Source organism: Homalodisca vitripennis, chromosome 5, assembly GCF_021130785.1.
Source record: "Homalodisca vitripennis isolate AUS2020 chromosome 5, UT_GWSS_2.1, whole genome shotgun sequence".
NCBI lineage: Eukaryota > Metazoa > Arthropoda > Insecta > Hemiptera > Cicadellidae > Homalodisca > Homalodisca vitripennis.
Window position 1 is genome coordinate 157,252,293 of NC_060211.1, and position 25,122 is coordinate 157,277,414.

General features: G+C 29.7%; 4 non-coding genes across 4 annotated transcripts; all 4 read right to left on the reverse strand.

Moving 5' to 3' along the window:
* Nucleotides 1-6,193: 6,193 nt before the first annotated feature.
* On the reverse strand, nt 6,194-6,285 carry Trnay-gua. Its single transcript is given in 2 exon segments — nt 6,194-6,229; nt 6,249-6,285. It is a non-coding gene; the product is annotated as a tRNA-Tyr (tRNA).
* A 570-nt stretch (nt 6,286-6,855) lies between these two features.
* Trnay-gua lies at nt 6,856-6,947 on the reverse strand. The gene is given in 2 exon segments: nt 6,856-6,891; nt 6,911-6,947. It is a non-coding gene; the product is annotated as a tRNA-Tyr (tRNA).
* Nucleotides 6,948-7,569: 622 nt separating this feature from the next.
* Nucleotides 7,570-7,661, reverse strand: Trnay-gua. Its single transcript is given in 2 exon segments — nt 7,570-7,605; nt 7,625-7,661. It is a non-coding gene; the product is annotated as a tRNA-Tyr (tRNA).
* Nucleotides 7,662-24,729: 17,068 nt separating this feature from the next.
* On the reverse strand, nt 24,730-24,821 carry Trnay-gua. The gene is given in 2 exon segments: nt 24,730-24,765; nt 24,785-24,821. It is a non-coding gene; the product is annotated as a tRNA-Tyr (tRNA).
* Nucleotides 24,822-25,122: the final 301 nt, after the last annotated feature.

A 25,122-nucleotide genomic window follows, 5' to 3' on the forward strand; every position in this document is an offset into this window, starting at 1 on the left:
CGTATAAGATAGCATACCCTTCACATCTCATTCGAACTGTTCGAGAAGCGAACGTTTGAAATCAGGAACCTCGGTTGCCGATAAAATGCTATATCATAATATCAAAGAAATTCACCAAAACTTTCACACATTTGTTCATTGAGGTTGGTTTTATAACTGTGTTTCAATAGTATTTACAGTGCAATAGATGTTTTTAATTGTCTGCCGCAATCTGGAGTAGTAAATTTACATTACCTTTGTCTTTGATATTTAGATTGCGCAACTGATCAATCAATAATATTGTATTACAATTAATCGTGAAAAGATGCTTCAACCACTTTGTTGAACATAAGTTGAAAGTGTCAACAGCTGTTAATTTAGATCACTAAACATAAACATTAGCATTTCTCTTCCGAATTCCAAAACATTCGAGGTAACTTTTCAAATTCTCTCTACAGATAAACATTTTTCGAATTTTAAACCAATATTTTACAACAGGTGTTGGTCAACTTGGACTAGCCCTTCTCAAGATATGCGTTTAGCAACACATTATGCAATTTAATTTTATTTACAATATGTTATAAACTTGATAAAATTATACATATATATGTTTAAGTGATATAAGGTTGTATAAATAGGCCACTACTACTTATTATTATAATTCAAATATATTATGCTGTTTTTTGCTGACTACTTTTCTAATTTTGAGTCCGATCGTGGGACATAAATTTAAAATTTTCTTACATTATTATAAAGTACATTTATATACCTATTTATGACAACCAATAATATTTACATGTTTATAATATAAACTTGTTCTGAATACAAGTCAATCCAATGCATATAACTGTGAGGATCAAGTGATTCATAGTTGTAGCATGTCCAGTACAAACTGCAGTCAGCTTTTAGAAACATTTTGGTACATTTCAAAGTAAATAGTCTTTGAAAAAAGCCAATTTGTATTCAATTCCAGAATTTGTTGGCTCAGAAAATGCAATAGAATCCTTTCCGCTTGGGTATCGTATGTGCTCTTGCTGATGTGAAAAGAATTCACAATATGTGTGTGTTTTATTTCGCAGACACGAGTGCGTTTGTGTTTCAATGACGATGCACAGTTGGTGAAGTCAATATTTCTTATCATATAAAGTTTTTCAAATCGATAGCGCCCGGCTTGCATTGCAAATATTTTTACAGCTGATATTCGTATTATACAAATATTAATATACATAGAACTTCTCTAGATAATAATATTAGAAAGAAAATAAAAATTTAATTTTCCATAAATAATATTAAAACACAGTTAAATATTGTGATATGAGTTTTCTAACTAAAGATATTCCATGGATAGGTACATATGAGTATTGGGCAATTTATATGCAGAATAATATTTATTTAACAATTAGTTTTAACATTTAAGTAATTTAAAAATAAATAACAAAACTAGCTTATCCAATAATATACCGCTGATGGTATATTTTTGCGGAATGTTGCAATTGAAATAATTTAATTCAACAATACATTTAAGGTTGAATTTAGTATCCCAAAAGTACGTAATAATTTTTCTCGTTTATTATATCCAACTCAGTCACAAGCCTTAGGCCTGTCTAAGACAATTTTTTATTAACTGTTAGTTCGAAAAAGAAGACATCTATTATGCTGAGATAATGTTAACTTTTACAACAAAAGAGATGATACAAATTGTCTGAGAAGGAGTATTAGTAGTCAATGCTTTACAATAACGCGATGAAACCAGCGCCGAAGATGATGGTGGAAGAGGGAGTGGAGGTGTTCGACGGGCGATCAGGTGATGAACTGAGAGATCACATTTCTTGGCCAGGTTCGTAATACTCGATCTCGATTATATCAGTTTGATGTGCGCTGGTGGTCATTGCATCTTATAACTCCTTTGACAAACACCTCCTTGTTACATCACCATTGGCATGGAGTCTTTCAATGCGTATTCTATATTTGTTGGACCTTGGACCTTGTATCCTATCCTATCCTATCCTTTATTATCTTGAAATGGACTACTCTTTCACGTTTGACCACAAAATAATATTTTTCTCTATTATTACAAAAGGTACACATGCACCAAATGTCTCTAGGACCTATGTATCAAAAGTTATCACATATACGGAGGGACTGATTAGCAGAAATACAGGCGAACGGGCATCTAAACGCCTATCAAAGAAAGCCCTGTCCGGTGATTAATGTATAAAATTTCTTATTTTATTTTAGTTAAAATTAAAATAAAAAAACGATCAATTCAGATAGAGAATAATCCAAAAGTTAAAGAGGGTTAAGCATATTAATTGTACCGGCAGCTAAAAAATAAATCCCGTTGCCAGTATTGAACCATTCTGTTAATTTAGGTATTACTAGATTAAAAAAAGAAACTGGTTGACCCTCTCAACCATATAAGAAGAGCGGCTGACTGAATAAACTGTTATTATTCGGCTGAGCACGATTACGAGTAGAGTACCTCATGTACGTCAACGATATTAGATTACACTAAACTGTTATTGGTCGGCTGAGCACGATTACCAGTAGAGTACCTCATGTACGTCAACGATATTAGATTACACTAAACTGTTATTGGTCGGCTGAGCACGATTACCAGTAGAGTACCTCATGTACGTCAACGATATTAGATTACACTAAACTGTTATCGGTCGGCTGAGCACGATTACGAGTAGAGTACCTCATGTAAGTCAACGATATTAGATTACACTAAACTGTTATCGGCCGGCTGAGCACGATTACGAGTAGAGTGCCTCATGTACGTCAACGATATTAGATTACACTAAACTGTTATCGGTCGGCTGAGCACGATTACGAGTAGATTACCTCATGTACGTCAACGATATTAGATTACACTAAACTGTTATCGGTCGGCTGAGCACGATTACGAGTAGAGTACCTCATGTACGTTAACGATATTAGATTACACTAAACTGTTCTTGATCGTCTCAACTCATACACTATTCATCTGCTTAACAGCTAATCTACTGTTGGTTAAATAACACAAAACGGTTTAAATATGTTTAAAGAAGTACATTAGGGAATATTTTAAAATACAGCAAAACTATTTTGAACATATACAATTGTAAAACCAGGCACTCTTATGTGTATCCTACAGCCTACAATATCTCTAAAATGATTATCCACATTTACTGATAGCAGGGTAAAAATAGATCAAACATTTATTAGAAAAAAGCTTTATTTTATTAGATCTATTTTTTGGAAATTTTATTTTATGATCTCTTAGTAATAACTGCTAAAAATTCCCACTACCTAAAGTGTTAGCTGTGGCATAAAGAGTTGTTTTAATTATATGTTCAAGCATGAAAAGCAAGTTTATACAAACATAAAGTTATTTTATATAATATGACACATAGAGTATATCAATCACGATGATTAATTGTCTCTGCTGGCTTCCATAACATATTAGACAAGACTAAGTAGAGCCAAATTCTATTTATAATATAGAACATATTTTAAAGTATACAAAGAAGAAAGGAGCCTCTGACTAAAATGTGTATCTTCTATTTTCTAAAGTTACTTTATTGTGTTTTAAGGTAATAATTTTCGTAATATGCATTTCGTTTGGAGTTTTTTTTATATAATTTAAAAGCTATCGTCAGTGGACTGTAAATGTTACATCGTATTAACGACGTTATATTAGTAACTCCTACTATTAACAAGCTATCTCAATATTCAGGCGTGAAGCGCTTGATTACTCTTCGATGAGGTGATGAGGTGAAGTTTGGTATTTATTTATTTAAAAATATTAAAAAATGTTCTATCACTATATGTTTCAAAAATTAAACAATACGGTTTCTCATTCGAGGAGGAATTTATTTCCTCTTTAGGTGGTAAGATTACATGTGCCATAAAATTAAACAAGCAAAAATCAACACATAGTGAAAAACGTCTTTGAGCTTAAACTTACCTACTATCCTAGCCTGATCCATCTACATACAATATTACTGAAGGACATGAAGTTTGAGGTCAAGCAGTAGTCTGGTCCCATTGCGGTTAAGGACAGGCCCCTCGACGACCCCAAGCTGTTGATAATGATGAGATTAATTGGTCAATATGTATCAATATTATTACTCTGAGGGCTACACTAGACACATTTCTGTGTTTGCTTTTGGATTCAGTAATTTAGACAGGAGTTATTTCCCCTGTAAACCAACTAACGAAGATATTGAATGTAGTTGATAGATAGAACATATATTGCACATGAATGGTATGGTTTGTACAGCAAATACAGTAATAATAGATTAACTTTATCAACCTAAAGTTTCAAATAATCAAATTAAAATCAAAGTTAAAACCAAAAATGTTGTATCTCATTCACCAATAATTAAAAACCTAATATATTATATATATTTATATATATACAGGGTGATTCAAAACTAAACGGCAATCTCTCTGGAGCTTATTCTATAGCTAAAAACAAGTAAAAAAGTTCATATAACCATATGCCCGGGAACGCTTCGTTAGCGAGTTACGCCTAGCGAAAGATTTCGCCCGGATTTCAGAACCCTTGGTGAAGTCAGGCCGTATAAAAATGGTAAAGGTAGTTACAAAGATACAAATACGATTGTTTTTTATGTTTTATATCTGACAAATTTATTAAAATTCGTCCCAGAGCTGTAAGTGCAATACTTTCAGAGATATCTTACGTAAAAACACAAGAATTGGTGCAAAGAAATAACACATTTTTGTGTTTAACGTAATATTACTTCCATAAATGTTAAATAAAGGTAATTTTTTTCTTAAACATATTTGTAGAACATTTAATTCTGAAAAGATTCATGTGAATTACTTAGGAAAAAAAAATAATAATAGGTATTGAAATTTAGCTTTATTTAAAAATAAAACAGACGCACAAAAATGCATATTCTTATCTGCATAAAATATTACCTAATGTTTAGGTTGTGAGTAACAGCTGATCATTTATTCAACACTTTTTATCGTCATATTTTCTTTGCAAAGGTTGGCAATATCAGCTGATCAACAATTAAGTTCATGAAGTAATATTTGTATAACCTTTATGGAGGCTTTTGTATTGTGGCGTGTGAAGATTGTATTTTGTGAGATCCTGTGATTATTTGGAAATATTTTATACAAGTGTATAAAATATTTTATTAAATATTTATTTTTAAAATATTTTATTAAATATTTTTATAAAAGTGTATGTAATTATCTTAGTAAATAATGGCAGATAATGTAAATGGTATGTATTCGTTTGAAGAGTATACGGACATGATACTGATTTACGGCAAAGTTAACAAGAATGGTTTAGCTGCAGTTCAGGAATATCGTGATACTTTTCCACATCGAAGAACACCTGATCGCAAAACATTTGAAGCTGTGGAGAGACGACTTAGAGAAACTGGTAGCTTTAAACCGAAGCGAATAGATACTGGTCGTCAACGTAGCGCAAGGAACTATAATAATGAACAAGCAATAATAAATGCTGTAGAATTATCAACAACCACAAGCACCAGACGATTATCACATCAGTTAAATATTTGCCAGTCAAGCGTATGGCGGACACTTCATGAAGTACAGTTGTACCCATTCCATATAACACGTGTTCTACTTGGGCGTACGACAACCCACATGAAACTGCGACGAGGCATTTTCAACATACATTTTCAGTCAATGTATGGCTTGGTGTTCTGGGTGATAATTTGATTGGTCCATTTTTCCTCCCTAATCGCTAACTTTGACTTAATAAATTTACCGACCAATTTTATTTTAGAAATCCATAAATATTATTTATCATTTTTGGTTATTAAAATATATAATTCGACCACTAAGTCGATTTTATATTATTGTACCTAAATTCCTAATTTTTTTAACTAACTTATATAAAGAAGAAATGTAAATAAAGAATAACTTTTTGCGTAATTATGTAAAAGATTTCCATTTGCCAAATGTTAAATAAGAGATTTTTATTGTGAAACTAGCAGTTTTGCCTTCAATTCACGATTTATTCCTTACGATTTGTAGTATATTGTTAAAAGTTACATAAATACATTAATAGTAAATTGCTATTTATTTGTGTCATAAGCAACCTCCAGAAACAAACAAAGATTTTGGCACTATACACACTTCGTCGAGGTTATTAACTAGAGTAAAAATGGAGTGCAAACTTTTTTTAGTAAATAAAAATTAGCAAATAAGTTTGAAAAATATTTCCTTCGAACCGGATTTGAACCAGCGACCTATGGATTTCAGCTTTTACTTTCACTCTACAGTCCACCGCTCTACCAATTGAGCTATCGAAGGAGCTGGTGTCGAATGAGTCGTTATAGTTAGTTATATATTCTTCACAGGCTAATTGTTTAGTAAATATTTTGTGCTTGAAACTGTTTCATTTATTTAATTAAGTGGATTATTTCTATGCCCACTTATATATATTTATAATTATTTTTCATCAATTATCCTGCACTAAATAACACTGTTACATTAATATATTATTAACACAAAATTGAGTTGTTGTTATTTCTTATTTTCACAGTAAGCCGTTCAAAGCCGACGATTTTATCAGGCTTTGAGTGGTTTGAAATTTATTTGACACTGCATTTGACATGTAGGAGCAATATTCAAAATCCTGTACATACATAGCAAGTTACTGTTTTATTTTACAATAAAGCTCTAGTTCACAATATTGTTAAGCTATTCCATGTGATGAAACAATATTAGTAACCCATCCTTTACTGATATAACTGGTAAAATGGATATTTAAAATGTATTTGGAACTTAAACATTCTGCCATTAAAATAAGATCTACATTAATTAACCTAATTAATAACCTACTTGCCTGATAAAAATTAACAAATAAGTTTCAAAAATATTTCCTTCGAGCCGGATTTTAACCAGCGACCTATGGATTTCAGCGTCAACTTTCACTCTACAGTCCACCGCTCTACCAACTGAGCTATCGAAGGAGCTGGTATAGAGTGAGTTATTATTGTTATATATTATTCACTGGCTAATATATGGAGGGAACATTAGGTAGCCTGCATAAATATTCTAATTGGTTAGATATCCATAAATACAGTAGCCTATCCTATAAAAATCAGGAGATATAACATCACACAAGTATTAAGTTACTTCCAACATTAAAATTATTGTTTTTAATTTATACATTTACAGATAGTATTAATATTTTTCAGGAATATATTTATAAAAATCACTTTTACGTACTTATAAACACTAGAAGAATAAACAAGTATTCATCCAATTTGTTTAGTTATCTTAAACAAATGGATGCTTCATATTACTATCAAATTAGTTCACACACTAGTGTAAAGAAATATCATATGGATTCATTGGAAAAACAACCAAATTACCATAGCTAATATAATAATATTTTTTTGCCATTATATGTACTTAAAACTAGATATGCAAACCACTCTATAATTATATATCTGATAAAATAAACACTTAAAATGTATTTTAGAAGTTAAACTAGCTGTAAAACGTATTAAACTTAAACTTAGTATAATTTAAATTGACGAATCACATACTTTTTAATTGTAAACTAGCATGTAACTACAAAAAATTTATTCCTTCGAGCCGGATTTGAACCAGCGACCTATGGATTTCAGCCTTGCCTTTCACTCTACAGTCCACCGCTCTACCAACTGAGCTATCGAAGGAGCTGCTGTTAAGTGAAACATTGTACATATGTATGATACTCAGGCAACTTAATTGAAGGAATTCGAGAAAGTAAGTATATATATATATATATATATATATACACCCTGTATATATATATATATATACACCCTGTATATATATATATATATATATATATATATATATATATATATATATATATATATAGTTGAGAAAAGTGTACATCAGCTGCCTTACCCATTTGGGATTAAATTTCCTTTGTTTAGTTGTAAAATGTTCAAACGTTTTCAATAATAATATTAATATTACATCATTTTTTTTAATTACAAAATCAAAAGAGTAAACTAGGATACTACAATTGTTTTAATTATCCTAAATTAACAAAATGGCTGCTTCTTTATTACATTTGACTTAGTTAAATTACTATTGTGAAGAATGCCCTTTAAAGTTCCACAGCCAACTTTATACTAAGTGAACTTAGGATGCTATTAGCAAGTAATTTGTGACGGCTCTACTACGCTTTATCTTAACAGAAGAAAGTTGTGTAAATGTTTCTTTTGTTAACCTCACATTTTCAAAGACAACTAATACGCAATAAAAAATAAAAATTGTTATTCAGTAGGCCGATTAAAAAATAGCATGATTGTGTGTTATTCAAGGCTTGTATTCAAAACTCAAAATCTATAGCTGATTTATTATTTACATGTCCTGCGGATTTATAGACAGACAGACAATCATACAAAAAGGCAGTTGATTGTTTGAATCTATTATGGGTGAACTGAGTGTTTTCAAATAGGTTTATAGGGTTTATTCATTATATATAGCATTTGATGTTAGTATATGTGTAAAATGTATACATTCTAATTTTTTTGCAATATTTTTAACATTAGCAAAGACATTTCTCAGTTCACATGTTTTCGATAAGTACTGCAGTATGTTCCACAGAATATATTCTACAAATTTTTGAGTGAGTTTTCTTAATTTTTAAAAGATAATCTAAATGGGATTTTATAATTTATTATAAATTAAATATAAATTTAAAAAACGTTTCTCACTTAAAGGATAGTGGTTGGTAAGAGAAAATATAGCTACTTAACATTATGTAAAGAGATTTTTATCGTTAGTGTGATGTAAAGAAATTCGGTGAAATATTTTTGATTCCCATTGGCTATGCATTCACTAGTCTTGAATAAAAGAACTTACATAATTGCCTCAATACAATGAAAATTGCATATTAGATATATTGTGTGATAAGATTAATTGCTAAGATCTCATCGCATGAGTTTAGTTGTTTGTTTTCTTGTAACTACGAGTGGAATCTGCGAGGATCTTTGGAATGGAAAAGCCCAACTGAGGCGATATCTCCGTTATACAGACTTGGGCCAGAATTGTCACAACAACTGACGACAGCTCTTCGCTTATCTGAGTTTTTCTTTCGGCTAAGTGACATTTAAATGATATTCCTTTAGGTTTTCTCTTCTACGTGTGATATAGTTTTAGTTAGAAAATTCTTCAAGTCTAAGTGTAGTTTAATGTGATTATACATACTACGCTGTTACGTATAAATAGTTTAACATTTGTTAAATTTATTTCCAACTCTACTCTAAATTGCTTTATACGAGTAAATTGCATTCCTAGCAATTTAATTGCACATTGAGAAATCTTTAGAGCTATCTTATATGTTCAACTTTCAATAAATTGTATAAATTCAACAATGGTGAATTTTTTATTACTTTAATTGGTGTTCACTGTATTATGTGGTTACACTAGAACACTAGAAGTACAATACGTTTAACATCCCAATGTCCTAAATACATGAAACTTGACACACACGCGCCACCTGACTTACGTAGAAAATTTAAATGAATTTTTTTTAACAAATATTTACATGGGTTGGAATTGTGTCGAAATTTAACAAGAATTCTATTTTATTATTCGACTACTTGATGTCCTATAATGATGAAATTTAATAGACACATTCGTTATGATCTCATTATTTCTGATAAAAATACTCGACTGATAACCACTACTCTAAACCCCTTCAACAGGAAGTAGTTTGCAATAGCCTGAAGTCGCTTTATGACCGAAATATATTTTCCAGACTAACTTCCTTGACCAGAAATATGTTAATATAGCGCTGGAAATACCTTCTACCGGAAGGATATTATTTTCAAAATAAGTATACGCTTTTTGACTGAAGAAAACTTATTCAACCTATTTATATATATATATATATATATATATATATATATATATATATATATAAATTTATTTATTTATTTATTTATTTTCTAGTTTGGGACCACAATGTGAACACGACTTGACGCCAAAAACACCTGAAACAAGATCCTGTGGAAATGTTGATTACCTTTGATGCAATCTGCAACAAACACTGAAATAATAGTTACCATAAACATGTATACTCTCGATTCAAAAACAATATAGGCCTATAGGCTATTATATATCAGCAAGAGTGATTTCACTAAGAGTACTAGAGTGCTATTTAATCATCATATGCTTTTAATTTTCTATTGAAATTCGTGTATTTCTCTGTGTACTCATGTAGATTTTTTCAATCTCTGACTTCAGAGCCTCAAAACATTGCTTCTTAAACTTGAATTCTATATATTCTTTAATTGAGCAAGAGATTTGAATATTATCCTATTACATCCAATATTTTTTATAATGCAATTATATGCCTATGACGTACCTCTTATTTAATAAGTAATTCTGTGCAAATCACGTGCCTTAAAAGTTGCTTCTTAAACTTAAATTTTACATCTTCTTTAATTAAGCAAGAGATTTGAATATTATCCTGACAATCAATAACTTGTATTATGCCATTATAAATTATATGCCTATGACGTACCTCTTATTCAATAAGAAATCATGTGCAAAAGCCGCGAGTAGCTGCTAGTTGTTTAATAAATATAAATTAGTTTAAATGATATTGCAACTACTTACGGGGGTTTTAATTGATGATCCTCGGTTATGAATTTATCCATAAACGATTCAGCTAATCTAACAAAAGTTAAATTCTATACGAATGCGTATATTAGGCAAATATACTATTTTAAATTTGTAACATACTTTTGGAAGTTAATATAAAACGCTGTCAGCAGAAGAAACTTAAAATATAAAACGGCATGGAAGTATTGAGCAGGATTTTCAGTCCATCTTTGTTTGATATTGAAGCTTGTCCTGATATTTGACCCCACATTTTGTCCTGTCAGCGACATGGCGTTATGTTTGCCTTGATACAACACTACATCGAGTTCCAGTTTTCTACTTTCTTATAGTTCTTTACACCGTGTTAAATGAAAGAAAAATAAATTAAAATTTAACCATATCAAAAAACTTTTGCTCAAATTTATTTCATATTACTAATAATTTTAATAAGAAAATTTAATTAAGTATACGAATGGATAAATTTCATCATACAATTTTAGAAACAACGCGTTTTTTTCCCAGAAAGTCATATTTATCACTAAAGTATACTGTGGAAAAATTAAATTTAACATACTATAATTTATTTGCTGAAAATTTTTTGTAGCTAAATTAAATGTAACACAATTTCATAAATTTTATTAGTTTACATAAGAGATTATGTTAATTAGTTATCAACTACGCATTAAAAGGTCCACTTTTCAAACGGGGATTGAATTTAAAATTGTGTTAGAAGCAATCACAAATCCATTCATAAAATTAAATTTTAATTTTAATTTGCATTACTTTAGAAATATAATTTTTTACTACATGCGTATGATTTTTTTATATAGGTAATACTAAATTGATAGTAGCAATTCTTTGTATTTTCGCTTCTTTATTAAGTATATATCTTTCCAATAAACTCCATATTAATTATATATGTTATTAACTATTGCTAATATAGAGTATAACTACTTATAAAACATTTTTGAATATGACTATTTCAAAATTAACATAGAAATAAAATTCAGATATAATAATCCTAAATTTCTAAATAGTAGGCCTAATTATATATATATATCTTTATATATATATTTTTTTGTGTGCGTGTGTATGAGGCTGAACTCCTCCTAAACGGGTGGACCGATTTAAATGAAACTTTTTGTGTGTCTTCAGGTGGATCCGAGAATGGTTTAGATTCACAATTCGGTCCAATTTAAATAGGTTATTTAATTAATTGTTTAATAATAAATTGTTGTTGATGTTGGAGTGTTTTACATTGGATCCGCCAGACTGCGCTACGAACGACACGTAATACAAAGTGAACTGATACTTAACAGCTGTTAATACTTTCAGCTGAAGTTCATCAAAGAGGCAGAAACATTTGTTCACATTTAAAATTTAGAAAGTTCATATTTTAAATTTGTAAAGTGCTTGATCAGTAGTGTAATGCAGATTGCAAAGATGGAGTTTCACCAATTTATTGTTCTACGTAAACATTATAATATTACAACACAGCCATAATGTTTTTTTATTTTAATTCCAGGTTTTCCCAACAGTTTGTGCTGCTATCAAATTTGTGTGTTGTTTTGTAACATAACATCGTGTAATTATTGTATGAGTGCTAATTGTTATAATACATGAATAGAGATTGAAGATGTTTGAAGTGCATAAAAAACTATAGTTATTTATTAAAGTTATTGAACTCATCTTGCAAATTTATTGAATTGAGTATATTGGTCGCATACCTCAAATAACCTAAGTAGCATACAAATCAAAAGGTTGTGTTTCTATGTGTGAATATTGTTAACAGTTTAGATAATCAAGTTTTAAACTAATTGGATTTAAAATAATTTGTTGTAATTTACATATTTTAATCTGCAGTCAGAATTGGTCACATAAGTTCAAATTAAGTAGCATACAAATCACATGTGTGAATAACTACTTATTGTTAATAGTGCAGGAATTGGTTTTAAATTAAATTCTGTCGGCCAGTTCCGATATTATACTGTAATTTTAAATTACTAATTTTATAACAAGTATATTTTTTAATTTACAACTTAATTTATCGTAATGCTATTGAATGTACAATATTTTTTTGTTAATCCTTCAGGAGTGTACATAAACAAATTAGATGGTTTTCCGATAGGGCTGAAGTATAATAAGTGGCCTCCATCACAATCGAATTATTGATATTTCGGAATAGCCTATCCAAACTACTATCCGAATTGGATTATAGTTATTTAAAGGCTGAATTATAATAAGCAGCCACCATCACAATCGAATTATTGATATTTCTGAATAGCCTATCCAAACTACTGAATTTCATTATAGTTATTTATTCGGTCAAATTTAATTAAATTTTTAATTATAAATTGTTGTTGATGTTGGAGTGTTTTATATTGGATATGACAGACTGCGCTACGACACGTAATACAAAGTGAACTGATACTTAACAGCTGTGAATATTTTCAGCTGAAGTTCATCAAAGAGGCAGAAACATTTGTTTACATTTAGATTACGTTATTATAAAGTGCTTGATCAGTAGTCTAATGCAGATTGCAAAGTTAAATTTTCACCAATTGTTCTATGTAAACAATATAATATTACAACACAGCCATACGTTTAATCAATTTTACTCTTGAAAGCATAGAGTAAGCATAAACATATAAAAATAACACTACTTCTTATTTCAATATATTCTGTACTCACTTTGGAGGATAGATTATCCAGATATAAAATTGGAAGTTTTAGCTTTTAATTGAAATTCTTAGTAAATATTAAGTGTTGATCTTGGAAGAATGCGCTACGATCTCAGTTTCAAATGTTTCTCTATTTTAATTTCCCGACAGTTTGTGCTGCTATCAATGTGTGTGTGTTGTTTTGTAAGGTTCATGTTTCAAAAGTAAATACGGCAAATAACATTAAAATATAATAGAATGAAGTTAAAAAAAAGTGTAATACGTGGCCGCGTTATAAGTTTATAAAGGCCTGCCTACAGGCAAAAAGAAGAAAATAAAAAATAAAACATCGTGTAATTATTGTGTGAGTGCTAAAATTGTAATAGTACATTAATAGAGATTATTGGTCGCATTACCTCAGATAACCTAAGTAGCATACACATTAAAAGGTTGTGTTTCTATGTGTGAATAACTATTGTTAAAATTTTAGATAATCAAGTTTTAAACTAATGGATTTAAAATAATTTGTTGTAATTTATATTTTTAATCTGCAGTCAAAATTGGTCAGATAAGTTCAAATTAAGTAGCATACAAATCACATGTGTGAATAACTATTGTTAATAGTGTAGGAAATAATTGGTTTTAAATTAAATTCAGTTGTCCAGTTCTGATACTATACTGGAATTTTAAATAACTACAATGAAATTCGGTACAGTAGTTTAGATAGGCTAATCAGGAATATCAATAGAGGTTATCCAGATATAAAATAGGAAGTTTTAGTCAAATACACTTTTAACTGAAATTCGTAAATATTAAGTGTGCAGCGATTGATCAGTTAATGTATTGTTTATAAATAAATTTTTTATCTTGGTATGTTTTAAATTGGATCCAGCAGAATGCGCTACGATCGCAGTTTCAAATGTTTTTCTATTTTAATTCCAGGTTTTCCCGACAGTTTGTGCGGCTATCAAATTTGTGTGTTGTTTTGTATCATCGTGTAATTATTGTGTGAGTGCTAATTGTAATATTAAATTAATAGAGAATCACATGTGTCAATAACTATTGTTAATAATTGAACCGTAAATTAGTTAATTAAATTTCATACAATGTAAATTTCGCAACCTAATCAGCCAGTATAATATAATATTATTTTACATCCAATGTTCCGGAACTAAATTATTGGGCGGAGTAACTACCGAATTGGCACGCGTATGAATTTTTTTCTTCTAACCCTTTGTAGCAGCCCAACTACGTAACCCATCAGACCTCGCGCGCTTTGTCCGTAAGTAAAATTTATCTTTTCGTATTATTAAATTAGCCCTTTGATGCCAAACGTATAAAATGAATGTAACGTAAAGTAAAGATGTGAATAGTAAAGTAACTTACCCTTGAAGATCTTTTATTTGCTTGATGGAGATAGATAAATGTTGTGGCGTCGTCCTTATGGCGACGAGCACGTTGTTATAAATAGTAATTTGTATCATTAAATGGCTAATACCGTCGCGAATTTGTTTTAGGCGAGTTTACGTAGCTGATGTATATCACGTGTTGTTCGAATAGATGGCTACCACTTCCCAACTCTACTCCTCTTCTAGAAATAACCGTTCTTAGACTACAGCTCCAATGTCTCGTGCCAAGACGCCGACACCCGGGTTGTGAGTCTACCTATTGCGAAGGGAAGTGAAATATTATTGTTTTGTAAAGTAAAACGTTGTACTCATAATTCAACAGAACATTGGATATTTTAGGCCCACCTAGAAGATATACTTTTTAGTTATTATATTCTAATTGGCAGCAACGTGGCATTACATAACTTTTCCTTTACCATCTAAAAGTGGTGCTTTTAAGTTTTCGTAATTAAACTGAACTTATAAGTAAACTTTGTATTTCTAGTATTTATTACTACGACCTCAGAAGTCACCACCCCCATGTGTTATCGTCATACGGTACATAATGTAGGAATTGGTTTTAAATTAAATTCTGTTGGCCAGTTCTGATACTATACTGTAATTTTAAATAACTATAATGAAATTCAGTAGTTTAGATAAGCTTATCAGAAATATCAATAATTCGAATGAGATGGTGGCCGCTTATTATACTTTAGCCTTTAAATAACTATAATTTGGATCGTCATTTTACTAGTTTAGATAGGCTATTCAGATATATCAATAATTTGATTGTAATGGTGGCCACTTATTGTACTTCAGACCTATAGGGAATAATTATTTAGTATATTAGATAAATTAAATTCTGTTGGCCAGTTTCGATACTATACTGTAATTTTAAAAAACTAGAATGTAATTAAGTAGTTTAGATACACTAATCAGAAATATCAATAAGTTGATTGTGATGGTGGCCGCTTATTATACTTCAGCCTTTAAATAACTATAATCTAATTCGGATTGTTATTTTAGTAGTTTAGATAGGCTATTAAGAAATATCAATGATTCGAATGAGATGGTGGCCGCTTATTATACTTTAGCCTTTAAATAACTATAATTTGGATCGTCATTTTAGTAGTTTAGATAGGCTATTCAGATATATCAATAATTTGATTGTGATGGTGGCCACTTATTGTACTTCAGACCTATAGGGAATACTTATTTAGTATAATTATAGTTTTTTATGTACTTCAAACATCTTCAATCTCTATTAATGTAATATTACAATTAGCACTCACACAATAATTACACGATGTTACAAAACAACAAACATATTTGATAGCAGCACAAACTGTCAGGAAAACCTGGAATTAAAATAGAAAACATTTGAAACTATGATCGTAGCGCATTCTGCTGGATACAGTGTAAAACTTTCCAAGATGGTCCACCCATTTAGGAGGAGTTCAGCTCCATACACACGCACACAAGAAATATAAATATAAAGATAATAAAATTCGGTAGTTTAGATAGACTATTCAAACATATCAATAATTCGATTGTGATGGTGGCCGCTTATTATACTTCAGCCTTTACATAACTATAATCTAATTCGGATAGTACTGTAGTCATATAGGCTATTCAGAAATATCAATAATTCGATTGTGATGGAGGTCACTTATTATACTTCAGCCCTATCGGAAAATCATCTAATTTGTTTGTGTATACTCCTGAAGGATTAACAAAAAATATTGTACATTCAATGGCATTACGATAAATTAAGTTGTAAATTGAAAAAATATACCTGTTATAAAATAGTTTGTTTCAACTTTTTTACCTTCAGATTAAGTAAGTTTTCATTTAAAACATCCTCTACATTTCACATCACTCACACTCTATCGGTTGGTCGAAGTGTGATTAAATGTACATGTGATGAAGTTAGATATTGTAATAACTTTTTAATGGACATTTTTATTAAAACAGCCCAGATTTTTACAGATTAATCAAAGTTTAAAATTTTCGAATTAAAGACGTGTGTACAGGACAACGTCTGTCGGGTCTGCTAGTATATATATATATATATATATATATATATATATATATATATATATATATATATATATATATATATATATCTTTCTCGTGTATTAAGAAACGTTTAGTATTATTAAATCACTGTTACATAATCAAGTAATCTAAGGATTGAATCAGGATACAGCAAAGTTTTGTAATTAACGTGACAACTAGCTGCTTGCATACAACTTCTAAATTACTTTACTCCAATAAATTATGAAAACACAATTTGGAATTCTTTAGCGAAAAAACTAAATTTTAAATACAAAATATTGTATTATGTTTTATAATAATTAACGTGAATATCTTACAAGAAATTCGGTTTATAAGAAAAATAACTTTAATGAAATGTACATTTTAAATATATTTTTGAACTACTTTCATATTCATTTACGTTATAAACCACTTATTTTCCTAGCATATTGTATCTACATACTTCTATTTACCTTAAGGTCAAGCTAAAATAGACAGATAACATTGTGGGATGGATCCCTCAAGGACCTGAATCAACTGATAATGATGTGGTAATGGATCATATTGTATTAGGATTGCTATTGATCTCTTACAATAATGAGAGTACGTAATAAAATCATTGACGTAAACCAAATACTGTAAAAAAAGCAAAAGTCTATTATATACAAAACTTTATCCGGCCCCTAGCCTTAAATGATTTGATAGTAAGAAAATTAAATATAATTTATTCATTAGTAATTAAAACTATTCATTACCCTTTACAATCCATTGTTGTTTTGACTTAAGACAATTCGGCAGGAACTTTTTTAACATCTTTCATACACCCTTACAGAAATATAACAGATATACAATTACAAACATAATTTCTTTAAAGAGAATTATATTTTTTAATCAATCATTCTTCGTCTTTTTTTGTCGAGTCTCAAGGATTAGGAAAAACGTTTAATTAGAACAAAAGTCGAGTACTACATATAATTAAAGGTTAGATAAAACCTACATATAGGTTAATTTAGGCCATATATTTCAGCTATAAAGGGTGAATTTACACGAAATAGCGATTTATAATGTTTTTTCATCCAAATGTAGTTGCCACAAATTACAACAAATCTTTTTTTATCAAGCTCACGTTTATAAATATAAAAGCTGCCGCAATAAACATTGCCAGAAAATTACTTTATATTCAATAAAACATTTCAACGTTGGTTGCCATATTGGAAAATGGCAGCCAAGTTTTCTGATTATAACAACGTATTTTTATTTGCTGATTAAAAGGAGGTAGACTCCCCCAATTAAACTTTCCCAAAGTTTTTGAGGCATCGATGATGTTATAGATAAAATTGATACCCTTTATATTTGTTGTAGTGTTAACAATTTAATGCTATTGCATAGTTATTGAAATTCTGTAAATCGCTATTCGTTTTACATATATAACAATTTCAGTAAAATAAAAAGTATTGAATCCACTAACAGATACGTGTATTTTTATATAAACATTTTATAATTATCACAACATTAGCTACAATTTACAACAAGTCTATGATTTTAAATGTCAGAGAAACATTCCAAACTGTAATTATTACAAGGTATTTATAAAGCCCAGCCCTGCCATTGTTGTATGTCTACAGTATACTGTGTCAATCTCAATGTTTGTCCCGTTGGTGGTTACAAGTAAAGGTATTTTACCTTTTTTTTTGTATTTATCACTAAGCATTATCAGAAAAAAATAAGTACATTCAAACACGCAAATGACGTATAAACATTTAGGGAAGAAAATATCGTACAGCAAGACTATTGTTCACATTCATAATTTCCCATTTTCTCTTGATATTTACATTTTAAACAAAAGTTTCGTTAATTTTAGGTGATGATGCCTAAATATGTTGTTTCCTTCGTAACCCATTCAGGATCCCATAATTTTTTTTTAAATATTTTCTTGGGTACTCAAAACTGTAAACATACGATTGGCTATATTATATTCCTGAATTTAATTTAAGCCTTATACTCAAAACTAAATTTGCTGATAGCCTGATGGTATTTTTACAGAAAATTAATAGCACCATAAGATGTTTATCTTGAGATATAGATATTCATTTTGAGACTTGAGATTAACTTTTCACTAAAGGTAATTCATAGGGCTCAATTTGTTGTCACAGAAAATTTACTACAATTTTTCACGTAAGGTTAAGGAAATTACTAAAAAAAACCATGGTTGTTTTTTTAATAGTAGCTTATTTGTGATCTATACAACTGTTTTTTCACAAATATTTTTTTTTCACTGTTTTTAAATATTCAGAACAAATAAGGTGCATTTTCTACTTTAGAGATGTGTTAAATTTAACTTTTAGTTTTGGTGGTTTTGACAAGAATGGTGGTACTCTGTAAGATGAAATATTTTCTAATAAGTTAGATTATCTGGATATTAAGAATAATACGTATTATAGTAGTAATCCGGTATAAATTATTGTCGTAAATTTTTCGTATTGTCTATTTTTAGCAATTTTTGATAATATTTAGAACAATATAATGATCTTATATGTTTGAGTCTGACTTTTGTTGTACATCTCTTTTTTCATTAATAGGGTACTGAGAAATACCCTTGCAGAAAGTATTCCAATAATCTGTACATAATTATAATATCATAACCGACTTTAAAGATGTTCAAGACATAATAAATTAAGTGTATGTGCAATTTTCTTTTCAAATTATTTGTAATAGTCACTTACCTTAATACCTTAGGCAGTGTACCTTAATATAAAATGGCTTAGATCTCGTGTTTATTTCATGGTCAATGCACAACAACATGATTCAAAGCTTTAAATCATATGTATAAGGCTTGGAAAGTTTCTTACAGTTTACTTGTAAATTAAATAATTTTAAACTCACATTAAGTGTCTCTATCATAGGTATGCTGCTAATCTTACAGGTTTTGAGGAAATTATTTTTTTCACACTTTATCGATTACTGAAAACACAGTTATATCGTTAAAATGTTACGATCTCGATATTGAGAACCATCTTTTGTCGACAATAAACTGATATTAAATTTCGTTTCTATTATATTCTCTTTAGCAACTCTGGATAGGCTCATTTGTAAAGAAATTAAATTATCTTAATGTTAATGTTGTGTACTTACTACTAATACAGTCAGTCAAAATGAAATGTTACTGTTTGACCGAGATTTACACCAAGTATGAGCCAAGTTTTGTTGGACTGTACGAGAGCCAAATATCAGGATGATAAGTCTCGCTACTCTTATAAATTACATATACAAAACAACCCGATAGGACTTAAGCATGATTTGAGGGTTTTATGTCGTACGTCAGCTACAACCTCTTTAGCTGCAAGTTTTAATGAATTTAAATTAAACAGCTGTTTGTAATTTTCAAAATATTAATTTAAAAACTACACTTAAAAGCTGAAACGTCTTAAATTTACTGCGATAATGGGATTTTTCTATGCAATTTTTAATTACTTCGTCACGTAATTTAATATTTTTCCTTATTTTTTAATCATGTTTCGTAAAATTTATGAAAACTAACATTATTCCAATCAAATACATCCAGAACCATCAAATTTTTACAGTTTAAAAAATTATTATACTCAAAATTAAAGATACAAATAATAAATAAAACTTAAAACGTTTATTATGATAAAAACCTTGTAATATTAATCTGTTCGTTTATCTAACAGAATAGCCAACCAACTCTGTCAATTAAGCATTATAGTTGTTTATTAATTATTTTTAGCATGCAACAAAATCTGGCTGTATATTAAAGCGACATTGATCGCAATACAAGAGGAATGAAAAATTTAACTAAAAATAACATTTTAAAGATTATGGTGCAAATTTTGTTTAATTATATATGCAACTGTGCAGTTTCCTTTTAGAAATGACTTATTATTATTAATTATTATGTTTCATAAGTTTTAAACCAAGTTGATTTACACCATATATAAGTTATCCCCAAATTTACTACTAAACAAAAAGCCACTAACTCTCTCCACTGTTAACAGCCAATATATCGACTTATTCACTATCATCCCATCCTAATGCGAAATATATGTTTAATGGAATATTCTTAATACTGTTATAAATATAGTTAAATTTTATGATAATAATACTGTTAGTCTAGACTGCTCGAGCCCATTCATTAAATTTTACCAAAACATAATTTAGTTGACATTTGTATGCATTAATGTCTATGGATCAATTAGAAATTTAATCCCTTGATCCCTTTAATCCCTTGATTTCTCAAGTCTACGCATCGATGTCTACATGGACATAAGCTTGTATGTAAATTTGTTACAATGTTACGTAATATATCCTATAACCAAGTGCATTATAAATTGTTTATTATATTTATCCCTTTCATTTTAACCAAATATACACATATTTGTATGTACTTAGGCTAATTATACAAATATAAAAGTATTGGGTTAAAGACAAATTATACGGAAATGCTTGAAATTGTTATATCAAATTCCCAGTGCCCACATTTAATGTACTGTACAAACTATATATATATATATATAATATATATATATATATATATATACTATATATAAGACACACAAACAGCTAATCAGAGAGAACAGAAATGTTTGTAGCCCACGAGTGAAAATCTGAATGATGGGCGACAATAAAGCTCAAATCATAAACCACGTCGAACTAATTCTTCTCTAAGTCTACATTACGTTAGAAGCGTAAGGATGAAGGCATTTTCGAGATATCCTACAGGTTGTTAGCTTACGTAAAGGCTCAGCCATAAAAACATAATCAAACACTTTGCTAAGGAGAAACTACGTAACATGCAAACATTTCTATAGCTCAATACATTAATACATTAAATACATTAAATTAATTGTATAAATGGCAATAGCCTTATTTATTTTCAATAAACATTGAATCACAAAAATTACTTGCTCCGCCAGGAGTCGAACCCGGATCTCTCACTTGCCGGGTGAATGTGCTACCATTACACCACAGAGCGCTTACTTTTTCCGATTCAATTATTTTGTATTTGGCCGTATCTGTCACATATACGTTTAAATAAGCAAACTAACATATGATCGGAAGACCAAATACCTGTCAAACGACTTTCATTGACATTAAATTGTATAAATGGCAATAGCCTTATTTAATTTCAATAAACATTGAATCACAAAAAGTACTTGCTCCGCCGGGAGTCGAACCCGGATCTCTCACTTGCCGGGTGAATGTGCTACCATTACACCACAGAGCGCTTACTTTTTCCGATTCAATTATTTTGTATTTGGCCGTATCTGTCACATATGCGTTTAAATAAGCAAACATATGATCGGAAGACCAAATACCAAATATACATACATATATATATATATATATATATATATATATATATATTCCGAGGAAAGGCAGTGAAATTTGATGTAATTATGCTTATGGTTAGGCAGTGGAGAAAACACCTTCTAGTAACCCCTTGGAGTAGCTGGATATCATTATTGGATGATTTGTTAATAAGGAATGCATCTAAATCACAGTTTGTACTGAGCAATTTAAATACCTGTCTATTTCGGAGATAAATAGATTCCTAAATTTTAGCTTCTTTTTGCTTTGGCGTATTGTCTGTCTCTGTTTTCTTAGATACTTAAAATGCATGACAACATACATAACGTTTTATAAAGGGATATTTAAAATAATCAGTAATGAATTACAAACACTCCTGCACCGATATAATGAAAAATGTCCAATGGATCTTGGCTAAAGTGAATTTTAGCAGGTAGTTTTTTATTAAGTTATTATTTTTAGATGTATTAATCTTCATCATAAGTGGAAATCCTGAAGATTATTGTACAAACCGAACGATGAAGTGTTGATGGCCAATAAACACTAAGTAGCTGTCAATGGACCCCTAAGAGTTGTTATGTTCACGGCGTTGTTATCGTGGAGCAGTAAAGACTTGGCTATTGCTATTGTTTTACTGTCTAGTGGTTTTATAGTGGTAACTGTATATCATTACTAGCTGTGTTTTGTTGAATATGTTATTTTGTAGGATTACAATCTTTTTTATACAGTACGTAGGAAGGTACATGCCCATTACCCGCCACCATTACCTCACCATTCGTTGTTGTGTGCCGTTTTTAGATTACTTATCACAGAAGGAGTCAAAATGCATTATCCTCAGTCTTTCATCTTCTAGAGTGCGTGCAGCTCCTGTGTGGACGCTTTGCCTAAACTATGTTAGGTGTTATGGGATTTCTTAATATTTTATTTTCATTTATTTTCTGCGGATCAATTATTATAACGGTTTGCAACATTGCTTAACATCAAAAATAATAAATCAAGTTTACATATAGTGCGTTGTAGAGGTGTAGCAAACATGTTAAGTTCTAATAACATTTTTTGCCACAATATTGTCTGTCCTTAATGGAATGAGCTAAGATCTAAAATTTCGAATTGAACTTCAACGAATCCTGTTAAGCAACACGTGGTGTGGTGTACACCTATTAGAATTCAAACTGATGTAATAAAAATTTAGTACTTGTTTCTAAACTATCTTAGTACTAGCTTGGTTTAGACAAGGTATATTACACTATAATCTGTGCGTATGAACTATTAACTTGTATTCTCTTCAGTAAATAAATATTTGCACATCACTGTACTTCTATTAACGAATTGTAATTTACTTGCTAAGACTAGCTGATAGATTGATATTTATTAACAAGAGTTGTGTCTCATTATAACCTTTTCTAATATAATGGGTTTCTTTATGGCACAGGAATAATATTGATTAGCCTACTGTAACAAATTTTATTATTTTTTCTTAACTATGCATTATAAAGTATTCAGCAAATAAAGATATAATAAGTGTATATGATTCTGACAATACAATATTATATAAAACTTCAAGCAAATAAACCATCTATTTCATTCTTAATGTGTTTTAAGAAAACGAGTTTTTTTTCAGACATTTGCCATTCTACAGTAATACCAAAAATCATTAAAACTAGTCTACGTTTCGAGATCTCAAATCTGATCTCTTCCTTGGGTGGTTAACAAACTCATAACTATAATCTACGTTAAAATAAACTAATGATACCAGAACATTGTAACGCTCAGAAGTCAGTAATCACAACAAGTATTCTATGTGTCAACTCAATGCTCACTGTCTGATAATTGCATTTCAAAAACCAGGGGTGCAAAAACCACTTGTATTAATGAAACTGAATTAAATAATTAAGGTCACAAAAGGTCGTCTCCAAAGACCAATCACTATGAACTGACCATAGGTCTGTATTAAATGGTGATTATGAGGGCAGAAACAAATATAGGCAAATCAGAGTTGAATTTTCGAACACACTTTAAACATCGAAAAATAATGTTAAGACATTTTAATTCATAACTTTAAGAGATATATTTACAGTTATGTCCTACATGTTTTAACACCACTCATCCAACAGAACTGCCTAGTGAGCTGGTGTCGAGTGATACAGTGTACATATACGAGTAGATGCTTCACAAGCCAATAAATGGAAGGAATTTAATTAACCTGTTGAATGGTTCTAGTTGACTAGATAACAATTCTTACTATATATATACATTTTCTTATAAAGTTAAGAATAAATAAAAACAAATATGTTATATCTACTGTCACAAATAGGTTCTTTACTTTTTAAATTTACAACCATTTATATTATATTCAAAAAATATATTATTATTATAACACTTTTAAATAATTATAAAATCAAGTGAATAAACAAAGTTGCATTTTTTAATTAGCTTAAAATAACTAAATGGCTGCTGCCTATAACTTTAAAACCTCTAATTTCAGGAAATTCCCTTTAAAATTCATTGAAACCCAACAAAATAAACATAGCTAGAATTGTTTTAGTTATTGAATTTGATGAATATAACACTTGGAAACCACCCTATATTAGTATAACCAATCAAATAGACACTTCAAAATTAATTTTTAATGTCAAAGCCATTGAGGTATAATCGATGTACATTAATTGACTTAATATACCACTTATTTCCAACTAAAACTTTTCTAATTAGGTTTGTTAAAAAGTATTTCCTTCGAGCCGGATTTGAACCAGCGACCTATGTATTTCAGCTTCATCTTTCACTCTACAGTCCACCGCTCTACCAACTGAGCTATCGAAGGAGTTTGGTGTCGAGCAAATCATTGTACTTATGTATGCTACATAGACTGATAAATTGAAGGAATATGAGTGAGTAAGTATGCACAAGGAGTTGAGAAAAGTGGACATCAGTAGGATCACCCGTTTAGATAGACTCGGAAATCGCAAATATTAAAAGCCAACTTTACTGGAAGCAGGTTATATTTCAAAACTTTAATTAAAATTTCTAAACTTTCATAGCCTTAAACACTTATTTTTAATCGTAGATTATTTTAAGAGCCAATTTTTAAAATATCAAAAAAAACTAATAAGTGTTTAGATCCG